Source organism: Lactuca sativa, chromosome 5, assembly GCF_002870075.4.
Source record: "Lactuca sativa cultivar Salinas chromosome 5, Lsat_Salinas_v11, whole genome shotgun sequence".
Taxonomy (NCBI): domain Eukaryota; kingdom Viridiplantae; phylum Streptophyta; class Magnoliopsida; order Asterales; family Asteraceae; genus Lactuca; species Lactuca sativa.
The window spans coordinates 309,036,432-309,050,158 of NC_056627.2; positions in this window are offsets into that span (position 1 = coordinate 309,036,432).

The window sequence follows — 13,727 nt, forward strand, 5'->3', positions numbered from 1 at the left end:
GAATATGGAATTAATTTTGTGGTCAAAAGAGACTAATTAAATAAATGAGGATTGATTATGTAAATCAATGATTCTTGTAGTGTGGGACAATGATCCATGATTATGTAGATGGGCTAAACTAATCCATGGATAGTCCATGGAGGTTAAATCCATGGAGCATGAGAATGTGGAATGTCAGGGGTCATTAGGGTTTACAAAGTGTAACCCTAACATTTGCCACACTATAAATAGAACCCTCATGAGCCAAAATCGGTTACATATCTTGTGATAAGTAACTTATTCTCTTAAGCCTCCTCTTGCATATTGGTGTTTGTGAATCATTAGAAGCATCACACTTGAGGTGCTCAAGCTTTTAAAGGTCAAGAATTCTACCCTACTCAAGAGGTAAGAATCCAGACTAAGTTTTTATTAAATAGCTTCAATTGTATGCTAGCTAGGGTGAATGCTTTGGTAAAACAAAATGCATGTATAATTAGAGAAAACATAGATCCAAAGCATTTAGGGTTGCATGTGCACCATAGGAGTGTTATAGTTCTCAAAACCCAACAGAAGCAACCCTCCACATCAGACATCCATCTTATCGCCCCAATCGGGTCTGAGACCCCATCAAACTCTGGGGGCATCGTAACTTGTAACGTCCCAATTTTCACAATAAAATATTTTCATTTTTATTTAAGTAAACCTTCCTAATTATAACTCCGTTATGGAGAAAACCGTTTATTCCAAATACATTTATAAAAATCAGAATGATATTAAAGTGTGAGAATCTTTAATGTTGCTGATGAATGTGTACAGTCATGCCTTCGCCTTCCCATGATGACTGATGATACCCGACAACATAAACAACTGGGTAAGCATAACGCTTAGCGAGTTTCCCCCAAAATACCCCATATGATAAACATACAAGCATGCATCGGGTCTACTCATCCATCATGCTAGAATGCCCAGGGTTTGTTGGCCTACCGCCTCAACCCAACCACTCTACCAGAGCCTCTGTGTCTACGGCTTATAGCCGGCCCACACCGAGTATCTTGGCCTACAACACAACGCAGGACCGCCTCAACCCACTGCTACCATATGTCGACATAAAAACAATCAAGGATCAAGTAGACACATTATACAGGCGAACATCACTCATACATCTCACTACCACCTACTAGTCCTCTCACAACATACAATGTTGCTACTAGCTAACCTCCATAGAATGCGTAACCATTAGTGACTAGTGGTGAGATAGCGACCCGAACATATGATCCTACTCAAGAGCCACAACCAAACAAGGAACATGCAAGAAAGCATAGATCAAGAGTTCTCAGGCTATCCTACATGACCACAGACGGTCCCTATGACACTTCATTAGTTTATAACCAACAAGTATAGATCTACAACTCACTAATACATAGCAACATACCAACTACGAGGATACATATCTAACATATCACTACAACATAGCAATATACCAACTACCAGGATACAAATCTAACAGATCACTACAACAAAAAAAACATCCTAATTACCAACAATCCAAGGATTGCATAATTGTATATACTCAGAGGTGAGATAGTCACCCGGAAAGGTGATCCTACTCTAGAACTGCAACCAAACAATGAATAGGTAAGAGAGCCTAGATTAAGAGTACTCAGTCTATCCTACATTAGCATATACAGTCCCTAAGGCATCCATCTACTAACAGATAACCTAAACTAGTAGGCCGACATTGATGTCTTCGACCTACGGTACAGTGAGGCGAAACTCACCTCTCAGTCGAAAATGCCACTTGAATAAATCTCTGCTCGAAAAAATCGACTCAAAGATCACCTAACCAAAACCAATGACCCAATCTCAATTAATGGCTCTAAATACCCAAAATACCCCTAGGTCCATCTTGGTCAAAACTCTGGTTAACAATTAAGGTCAAAGAGTCAAATCGGTCCACTCAGTTGAGTACTCCAGGTGGACTCAGCTCCTACGTTGGGAGTACCAAAGCCTTGATCGGGATCGGGCGGTTGACCACGTACATGCGGCATACGTTAGGTAACGTGTGGCGTACGTTCCAAAGTCCTTTTCCCTAAATAAAAGCTTAATGCGTTAAGCTCTCACGTTCCAAATGCATATCCAAGGTCAAAATACAATTGAGAGTCATAAAGTTTCCAACTTTATGACTTTGCATGCCCATTAAGTGCTTGATACCAACAAACGTAGCCTCTTAACACCTAAAGACCATCCTAGAGCATGCATGGGGAAGATCTAAGCATCGAGACTTCATTTTTATGACTCAAGACCCTTCCTTGGGTTTGAAAGGATGACTTATTTGGTTAAGAGCATGCCATGCTCAAAAATCACAAAGGTTGGAACCAAAAATGCCGTAATGAAGAGATAACTAGATCCATAAGAAAAGATGATCAGGATAGGAGCTTTTTACCTCCAGAAGGTTGCTAGCAAGGTGAGAATCCAAAATCTAAGCTTCTTCCAAGCTACAATGTTCTTCCACCACCTTCTTATTCTTCCAGAACACCACCAAGCACTCAAATGAGCTCAAAGATGCACTTTTCTTACTTAGGGGTAGCTAAATGGTCGATTTTCAGATGGAGGTTGATGACGGTGAAGACAATTGGGGTCATAAGGATATTATATAGGGTGCAAAACCCTCAAAACTAGGGTTTTGGTATGAATAACGTGTACCAAGGTCTCTCTCTCTCTCTCTCTCTATATATATATATATATATATATATATATATATATATATATATATATATAACATAACTTGTTTATAGTTTTATTATAAATTAAAGGGTGTAAATTTATGTTTTTTTTCTACTTGAGTTGTATCATGGGTAAACAATTGATAGCTACTGGACCTGTAGTTTTCATTATAACATCATAGAATACAACATAAAAATACATTAACTTATGTTAAAATATTCGTTTGTGATTTTTTTTTATCGATTTATAATAATTACTAGAATTTTGTAAAGTTACGTTTTTTGTCGTAACATTTTTTAATCCCCTTTTTTGAATCATATCATCTATATTATAATATTTTTGATCATTTCATTTTGTATCATATCATTTTATATGATACTATTAGGTTGATAATATTTTCAACTAAATCAAGTTTTGAATTGTAAGAAATTAAAAATCATAACATTTGTTATTCATAATAATATTGGATCATAAAAGTTAAGGATCATAAAATTTTTGAAACGTAACTTTTTCAGATCAAATCTTTTACAAATCAAATAAAGTTTTTACATAAACTTTGGTTCATAACAAATCCTAATTTATAATATTATTATTAATAACTGAAATTTAATATTAGGATAAATATGTTTATGATCTAAAAAAATTATGTGGTGTTTATATATCCAAAATATTAGAGGAATAAAAAAGTTTTGGATCATGACTATGATCCATAACTTAATATGATGCAAACAGTTTCTGATTATTTATAATGGACAATTCATATAATGTGAATCATAAGGTTTGTATGATAACTATTAATAACTAAAATTTAATTAAGAGGTAAACTTTTACGCTTCAAGAATGAAACGACTCAAAAATCAAGGATAAAAATCTAATTTTTTTATATAGCTAAAACATTGATACCATTTATTTCAAACATTTCAAATCATCGTAAAGTAAAACATTTATCAAAGTTCATCCCAAAATCATTCATTGCGGAAATCATAGGTGTGTGCACTGCGATCAATCTGAGCTCTTCTTTTCCAAATTAGTGATACCTGAAACCAATACTGAAAACCGTAAGCACAAAGCTTAGTGAGTCCCCCAGAGCATACCCCACACAAAATCCACATAACACATATCATATTAGGTGTAAAAGCTATCTCTACCACATAAGTCCTGCATATAATCATATAAGGAAGCCATGGAAACCCTCCAGGGTCTTACACCTAGTGCCACGAGAACCCCCACGTGGTCTTATCTGCCATGGGAACCCCCACATGGTCTTCCTGCCTTGGGAATCCCCAGAATGTCTTCCTGCCAAACAAGACATAATGCAAGCTATACATACAAACATATGAGCTAAACATACAAACATATAAGGATGCCCTGGAAACCCTCCAAGGTTTTACACCGGGTGCCACTGGAACCCCCACATGGTGTTAGCCTACTACCATGGGAACCCCCACATGGTCTTAGCCTGGAAATCCATGGGAACCCCACATGGTCTTATATCCGACTGCCTCGGTAACCCCCGGGTCTTCCATGCAAGTATCACAAAGACAACTAGCACACCAGATACCACACAATCAACTAGCATACTGCATATATAATTATTTCCCATGGGAACCCCCACATGGTCTTCACATAAATACATAATGTATCAATTGCACATTCACAACAATCATCACAACTAGATAAATGGGCCGGCCTTGGTGCCTTAGACCCATTGGGATGGTGAGAAGACTCACCTCGCAATGCGGAGCTTTCCGCATGAATTCCTTAGCTGTTGCCCTGCCAGTTTCACGAGCTGTCGCTACCAATCAATATACCCAATTAGCAATTGGTTCACATACCATAATCCTTATTCCATGCATAGGGTAAAATGACCACTTACCCCTGGCCCAGTATGATCCAAAACTAAGGCCCAAACCCAAAACAAAAGCCCAACATTATAATGTCCATAAAACCATCAATGGCCCAATTTTCCAAATTGGGCCCGGACCTTTCTAATGGAACTTATTCTAAAGCCCAATATTCCCCTAAGTTAATAATCTGGTCCCCAATCAGCCCACAAAGGCCCACAACAATCTAATTAAAGAATTGGCCCAAACCGAGGCCCACAAATGTGAAATCCATTTCTATATTGGGCCACAAGGCCCAATAGGCCCAAATATTCCAATATTGGCCCAAGATACATTCAAACCCATCAAACCGCAAATCCAGGCCCAAAAAAATTAGGGCCCAAAGGTGTGAAGTCCACTAAGGCCCAAGTCTTCCTCAGAGTGTATGCCTGGCGTACCTCTTCTGTACGTTTAGCGTACTGGACAAATGCATTGTACGCACAACGTACTACATAGTACGCCCAGCGTACAAACAGCTCCAGCCCAAAATCCATTAAGTGCTTAATACTTGATCCCTCCAGTCCAAATCACAGATCTGAGCTATACTTAACGTCTAAACCCATAAAGTCACTGACTTGGTGACTTTGCATGCCCCAAACAAACCCAAACTCCAAAAAACGGCGTTCTACTTCCATAAAAGTGACCCTAACTCATGCATGAACCCATTAAGACCTTCTAGATGGCAGTTTTCGGTCTTAAGGACTCAAATAGCATCAAAGGTGGCAACCCCAAGTCTAAGAATCGAATTTGAGCCATAAAACTTCATCATTAGGACCAAAAAGGAACCAAAACCCAAAAATGGTAGATATAAGAGATGAATGATCTAGTTCAAAGTTTTATACCTTCATCAAGCTGAGAATGAGTCCTAAAAGCAAGATCCATAAGCTCCTCCTTGATTCCCATCTTTGCATCAAACTCCATCTTCTTGAAAATGGATCAAACACCCCAAAAATGGATTCCATAAGCACAAAATGCCACCATGGATGATATATGACGATTTCTAGGGTTTAGAGGGGTCGAGGCTGAAGATATTAGGGTTAGGTTATCAGATAAGGAGCTTAAATAGGGTCCAAGACCCTAAAATAGGGTTCTGATCTGACTGGAGTACGCCTAACGTACATATGGTACGCCCAACGTACCCCGAGGAACATTCGCGACCATCCCGGTCAGTACATCCAGCGTACTTCAAGGTATGCGTAGCATACTACCTTCTTTATTGGTACCCCTGCGTACTCTTTGTGAACACCCCGTGTACTCGGCTAAGCCTGAAAACCACGAAACTTCTGAAGGCCATAACTTTTTCGTTATAAGCCCGATTCCCACGATCCTTATATCCACAGAAAGGTGACGAGAATCCCTACACTTCTAACAAATCAAACCTTTCTTATGACCTTTTGAACAAAAATCCATTTTCCAAAAAAGCCCGAACTGCCACTTTACCGAAATACCCCTAGGCTCCAAAACACGAACCGAACACCCAGATCACTTCTAATACATCACCAGCACCCAAATAGGCTTATATTTTACCTTCCCAAAAGCCATAATCTTTATAATGACCAACCTTCGAGCCACAACCTAAGACTAGGAGTCAATTCGGAACAGAGCGTTACAACTCCCCCTCACTTAAATTAGATTTCGTTCTCGAAATCATGCATCACCATCCCCGACATACCAGACAACTTGAGCAACACCGCCACAAACCGAAGAATACCACAGCCTTCCCACGGCAACTAAAACCAACCCTCATAGGCTTCTAGGACCCGAAGATGAACGAATTCCTTGCAACCTGATCACATCTACTCCATCTGAAATCTGAAGTTTCGAGATAGTCTGTCTCTTTGACAGACTGGCCACATCGAATTATCATCGAACTGATTCTACAAGAAAACCATCCTAAATAGAATACTTTCCACTCGCAATACCTTTCTTCTAAAAGGATAAAATCATTGGTCAAATGCAGCTACCGAATAACGAGCAATTCCACACATGGAACCCAAATCACTAAAGTCGCTCCAACTCCTCTTGCTTCCATGTAGCTGCTTACCTGTACAACGAACGGAACCTCCCTAGTCCCAACTTGTCTGCCAATTGTCTGAAACACCGGACACCTACCCGATCACGGAGCCACTACACACGTACAGTAGTCCAACATGATCTTCGAAGGATACCTCATTTGACAATAACTATCCTATTTATACAATCACTCATGGCTCCTTCCATCCATTTTATCCATCCGTTCATGATAGGTCGACAGCCTGGCGCCACTGAATCCAACGCAAAAGGTGAATGGTACCAGAATAATTGTAGTCTTACATCATACCCGGTCTCCTTTAACCTACCGTTTCCTGATTCCAATTATATTGTGACATACTCACAACCTTACGAACTGGCCCACCTTAGCCTAAGTCATCTGAACGAATCAGTGAATGCTACGGCTATACGCGCAGACTTACAACACTTCCCACAATATCTGGCTGCTAGTGAATGCTACGGAACCCCCGTAGTCTTACAACACTTGCCATACCATCTGGTTGCTAGTGAATGCTACGGAACCTCCATAGTCTTACAACACTTTCTCCCTAACATAAACACAACCCAAATCCCTTCCCCTTAACCTATCAATTCGAATTGCATACATAGTCGAGCATGCACTCGAATGAACACCCCAACTGAACTCAATTTATGACTGGGACCCTAACTTGATTCCCCAAATTCTGATATCAAGCACCAATGAGACGTGAATCATATGCTGGGAAATTTTACCGAACTCCAAACTCACACAACCCTCAAACCAAATAGTCACTTCGGCCGCCATTTTTCCTCGATGAGGATAAGAAACCCATCCCGGTCTCATACCTGCCCCTGTTCGGAACACCTGCACGATTCTCCCCTACTTAGATTCGACTAAGTCTGCTTGGTTCATGAGAATTGAAGGATTCTCAATCCTTCTTAAGTTCCAATAATCAATATGTTGACGGTCGGTGCTTACCAAACTAGTGCACCATAAGTAACCCTTCCCAAAACAACACAACTCCTTAAAAATATCTAACACTTCTTGTATCCCAATAACATCAATGACTTCAAATGCTTAAAAGTGATATCACGCTCAGATCTCGAAGTCTAATGAATGGATAGTCTAACCAAAACCTCAACAACAACTCTCTCCTCCCTCGGCAATCTCGATGGCTCTTTCAAACACAAATACTAAGGCTACTGAAAACTAGTCAAAACTCCCTTGTTCAAGCCCTTGAACCAACCCCGAAAATGACTGGAGCAGGTGAACTCATTTCTCCTCCCTGATCGTCAGACAATCGACCTCCTTTTTGCCCACCTAATCACAATGAAAATAGAACGGACTTGCCCCCTATGGGCAATCCCCGATGACGTGGCCAAACCTACGATACCTGTAGCAACCCATATCACTAAACAGATTCCGACAATGACTCGGAGCAATCACGGTACACGCAGAACCTGTTCCGCGAGATACATCCGTCTGAAGATTCCTCAAATATTCATCGGCATGCTGACTAGCATCTGGCAACCCTTTCTCACTCATACTATAGCAGAGAACTGACTCGAGATTCAACTTATCACAATTCCAAAGTGATGTAAATTCCCGACATCCATTGAAAATGGCAGAAAATAGCATTTTCGCAAATATCTGAAGGAATCCTGACCCCTCCTCCTGTGTTACCTCGATCACCCTGAGGGCAAGGGGTAACACTTCCTTCCAATCCCAATGACACTCCAAACCCTCGGAACGAACCTCCATCATGTAGTTTCCACAAGCATTACACTAAACCTGACTTGTTGGCCTGTCAAAAGCTGATTTGAATTTCTTAGGTCTCTTCCCGAGACCCTCCACTAAATGAACATAACCTAAACCACTCTTCTCGAGGTACTCCAAATTGATCTTCCTCCCTTGGGCTCTGGTATCCACAACATTCAGGGCCTCGCACCCTGACACACTCACCATCTCAATCATCAACAGCCGAACTACAATAGTTGGAGCAACCTCTGCTCTAAACCGGGCTACAAATTACCCCCAAGACATATTCTCCGGTCCCTAAAGTGCAATATATTGCACAATCAATCCTTTCCGCTTGATACAAGAGATCCAAGGTGAACTCAAAACCATGGCAGTCCTTCCACTAACTGGCTCACCACCGGAGCCGGGACCAACCATGGTCCTTCCCCTTGCGTGCTCATCCACATTCTGCATAACAACTATACCCACAGTCCAATCATAACCAAGAATTCTCCTTCCCAGTCTTCTTAGATTCTCCAAGACTTTCCCCGATTTGAGTATGGATCATGTGCTTTCAGTAGTACGGGCCTAATACTACCTTCCACACCTATCGATACTTTCCTTCGGAATCATCTCGAATCCTCTAAGTCACCTACTCTCATGATGTACTAAATTTCTACTAGACAGCAACACAGTATCCACCGAAGCACCTCGTAGGCTCCCCTTTGGTTCCCAACTTCACCGATCGCCCCACTAAACTCACTGGAGCATATACTATGCTTTCCTAGGTTCCCAACCTCACCTAATCCTCAGCTGCTGGAAGATTCCCAGTAATGTCCACTAGCTACCTTATGATTATAGCCACATGCAACAGAGATCAGATAATCCTTCGAGTAACAGGCTTAATCCTAGAACGGTTAGACTCAAACGAGAGCTGCGCAATAGGGCCAACTCCATCACTCCGAGATTATCCAACCTGTGCCACGTGTGACCTAGCATATTCACTTAGTAGCTAGCTCACAATGCTAGTAGTCCCACAAAGCACAAATCAAGCAGCATTTGGACAACGGAAAACCAACCAACATATTCCAGTCAAACAATTCTATCTATATGTCCAATTCACAATCGGGTGACTCATGTCACTTGTCTCATCATGGGCTTACATGTCACACCCCCGGCCGAGGCGGCGGAACATGCCGGGCTGTGCGACTAAGTTCATGGATCACAGATAAATTGAATATACAACACAAGTACAACAATAAACAAAACAACATTTCATTACATATTTATGTTTTCATACATGGTTCTTACAGATAGTAATATAATAATAATACGAGTTTGCCTTAACAGTTAGGCATAACAGTTCAAAAGTAGAAAATTAAAGTACTTGCGAGCCATATTTTTCCATCGTCTGAGTGTCCCCGAAATTTCACTGATTTCCTGAGAATACATGTATTTTGAAAGTCAACACGAGGTTGGTGAGAGTCACAGGTTTTCTGCTAGCCGCAGTAATAATACTTTCAAAAGTCCAAAAGTATATTTTTCTTGTATAACAATAGTTGAAACAATGCTTGTCATGAGTCTTTAAAAGCCAAAAAGTAATTTTATAAATAAATCTATGCTTTTAAAGAAAACGTGTTTGTAATAACTTCATGAAAGTTTAAATATATCCATTGTATGAGTAACCACTATACTTAAAAATAGTTCTGAAAGCAACCAAACCTATGGGTGTAGTGAAAAAGTGAGAGAGATTCCTGTTAATGTTTTTAGTGAGTTCTATAATCAATCTATAGACGAAAAGTACCCCTCCCTACGACGCTTCCTTGGACGTCGTAGTAACGATCGTAGACACATATCACCTGCTTCGATTGATCGGTCGATGGTTGTAGCTAGCAACCGCAGGTGGGGTTGTCGACCACATATAGATCTATATATATGTACCTCGCTCCGAAGATTAACGATTATAGCAGTATGGGGCAGGCTAAGTGATTAAACTCAGCTAATGAATAGTAGCGTCTCACTCAAAAACCATTAACGAAAAGTTTGTGAATAACTCTCAGCCCTAACTTAATTATAGATAAGTACCGGGCATAATGAATTTTGTAGTATAGTATTTGTAAAAGTCGAGTATGGTTGACGTATTTATAAAAGTATAAATTACTCGCTTTTATGGAGATATGTATTTTAACATAATGGTATTGTACAAGTGTGTAATGCCTAGTATTCAGATATGGAAGTCTTTATAACTTTTAAAATTGTAGCATGTATATCATATAAGGCATATGTATTTGCATAATAAATACTATTTAGCACATGTATTCTCCCCCAAGAATAAATAAAATATTGAAAAGGGGCCGTAACTCTCACCTTATCGAGTGGTTAACGAGTAGTTCTGAAAGTCGAGATGTGTTGCCGAGAGGTCGTGATTTCCGGGATAAATCCGATTTCCTAGAAATATTCGTTATAAATCAATATTTGATGGGAGATTTGGTATTTGAACTAGTATAATGATTTATAATTTTTCTAAATGTTTATTATCTCAAAATTTATTTAAATAATCCATTTAAATAAATTTTTCTAAAAATTTAGTTTATTATTTTCCCAAAATATTTAAATCCCAAAAGTTTATTTAAATCAAAATACAATTTTTTTTATATATAATTTAAGATTTAACAACAATCAAATATAAAATGTATATATATGTAAAAAAATGAATTTATGAAATTTCTATTTTAATATTTTGAACTTCGATTGAAAGGATTTTTCGAAATTTGGGTAGATTGTGAATATTTCAATTGTATGTTTAGGACTTAGGACCTAGTTTAAAAAAAGTTTTTGGGAGTAAGGGTTGAATCTGGACAATATCATACTTGGGGGACTGCAGGTGGCAAAACTGCATGCATGTTTGTGTATCTAATTCGTGAACAGGAGGGAAACCTCCTGTTCTTCTTCTTCTTCGTCGCAGGTTTATTATAGCCAAAAAAAATTTCTTATGTCATTCGCTAATCAGTCAAAGATGCATGTGATATTTGGAAACATTCTCTAAGGGGTGGAGGTGCTTACCAGTGGCGAAAATGGAGGCCAGAAGTGGTGACGGTGGTTGTCGCTGCAACAGGAGGCCGGCGGGGGGCTGACGGAGGTGGTAGTTCGGTGCTGTTGCCTTCGTTCTTCTTTCTTTTACCAGTATTTCGATGCAGGAATTATGGAGAAGCTTTTGGGGATCGAAATTAATAGCAATGACAGCTTAGGGATGAAGTTCTTGGGTGGTGGAAGTGGGTGTTTGAAGGTTGCAATGGGTGGTGGGTGATTGTCAGCAGGAGGGTGAAACGGTGGTGGCAGGAGGCTACTCCGGTGGCCTTCTGATGTTTCTTTCTTGCTTATTTCAATAGGGAAGACCAAAAAGGAGGAGGGAGGGGGCTTTGGTGATTGAAAACAACAACAGGAATGGGTTGGGGAGGTGATCCATGGTGGTGATGTTGTAACTGTGAGAGAGGGAATTGAGAGAGAAGAAGAAGCTGATGAATTTGAGTGAGTTTATGAGAAGTAGTGGCCTCTATTTATAGTATAAGTCCATAGACACATACTTATCTATGACCATACTTTCAATCCCATGTTTGTACCCTTGGTGAACCTTGCACACAAAGGAGGAGGGTGTAGGAAGGAAAGGCACGTGGATTTGATTCCAGCTGGAAGAAGATCAGGTTTTTGGAGTCCTTCACTCCATGTGGGCCCCACATGGGGTCTCCATTTTATGTCCAAAACATGCAAAAAAAACCGGGTGCCTCGGGATTCGTGCATCGAATAGTTTTTTCGAAAGCATTTTTAGATAGAGTATAATTCAAGGATTCCAGAACCTCAAACGGATTAATTTTTGGAGTTACGGATCTCCGGGAATTTGTGTTTGAAGTTTTGCGTCTTAACGGTAGGCGGTGTCCGTTTTCGCGACTTTCATAAATATTTTCGTAAAAATTATTTCGAGTGTGAAATTAAATAATATACTATATCCTGATTCCAAAAACGCTCTCGGAAATCCCGTAGGCAAAGCGTAAGCGCCTCAACGGATTGTTTTGGTTTACGCGATTAAAGAAAACAATGTTTTACTGTCCGTTTTTCTTATAACGGTTGTATCTTTTGCATACGAACTCCATTTTGGACGTTCTTTATATTTTCGGAAACAGGGGAACACGTACTATCATATTTTAGTGTTTGTTTTGCTCAAAAATGATTAATGCTAAATTTCAGGTTTTCAGACGTATTACCCAACGCTGCAGTTGAGCATTTTGATTTGGTTACCAGGTTGCACGCTTGGACATAAAAATATCATCAGATATTACATAATAATTGAAATTAACTCCTTTATATTTCGTTAGATGCAATCAAAGCTGAATGAGTTAATTACAAATAGATCTTCTGAAATTTAGTCGTTTGAAATCTATGCCCTAAATTCCGGGATGTCACGTTACCTCCCCGTTAAGGGAATTTCGTCCCGAAATTATTACATTCTTGGCTACTTTACACTAGGAGTTAGTTCTTTCACTAGTGGAGGGGGCATCGTTGAATAAGTGTGGGTACTTTTGCTTCATTTGGTCCTCGCGTTCCCAAGTAAACTCTGGCCCTCTACGAGAGTTCCATCGGACTTTTACTATAGGTATGCGGTTTTGTTTGAGTCTTTTAATCTCCCGATCCATAATCTCCACCTGTTCCTCCATGAAGTGAAGCTTTGTGTTGACCTGAATTTCATCGAGTGGTACAACCAAGTCTTCATCGGCTAGGCACTTTTTGAGATTACACACGTGGAAGGTATCGTGAACCTTGTTGAGCTCTTAAGGTAGCTTGAGCTTATAATCTACCAGACCAACCCTTGCTAGGATCTCGAAGGGTCCGATGTAACGTGGGTTTAGCTTTCCTCTTTTTCCGAATCTAATGACACCCTTCCATGGGGCAACTTTTAGTAGGACTCGGTCTCCTACTTTAAATTCCAATGGTTTGCGTCTGTTGTCAGCATAACTCTTCTGCCGACTACGTGCGGCTTTTAGCCGTTCTTTTATCTGAACAATCTTTTCTGTTGTCTCCTGAATGATTTCAGGTCCAGTGAATAGTGTATCTCCAATATGTTTTCCTGCTAGTTGGGTATCTCCAACCTCTGCCCAACATAATGGTGAACGACATCTACGCCCATACAAGGCCTCGAATGGAGCGGCCTTTATACTAGTGTGATAGCTGTTGTTGTAAGAGAACTCAACTAATGGCAAGTGAGTATCCCATGCGTTACCAAAGTCTATCACACAAGCGCGGAGCATATCTTCCAGAGTTTCTATTGTCCTTTCGCTCTGGCCATCCGTTTGAGGATGATATGTTGTACTTATGTCGAGTTTTGTGCCTAGGGACCTTTG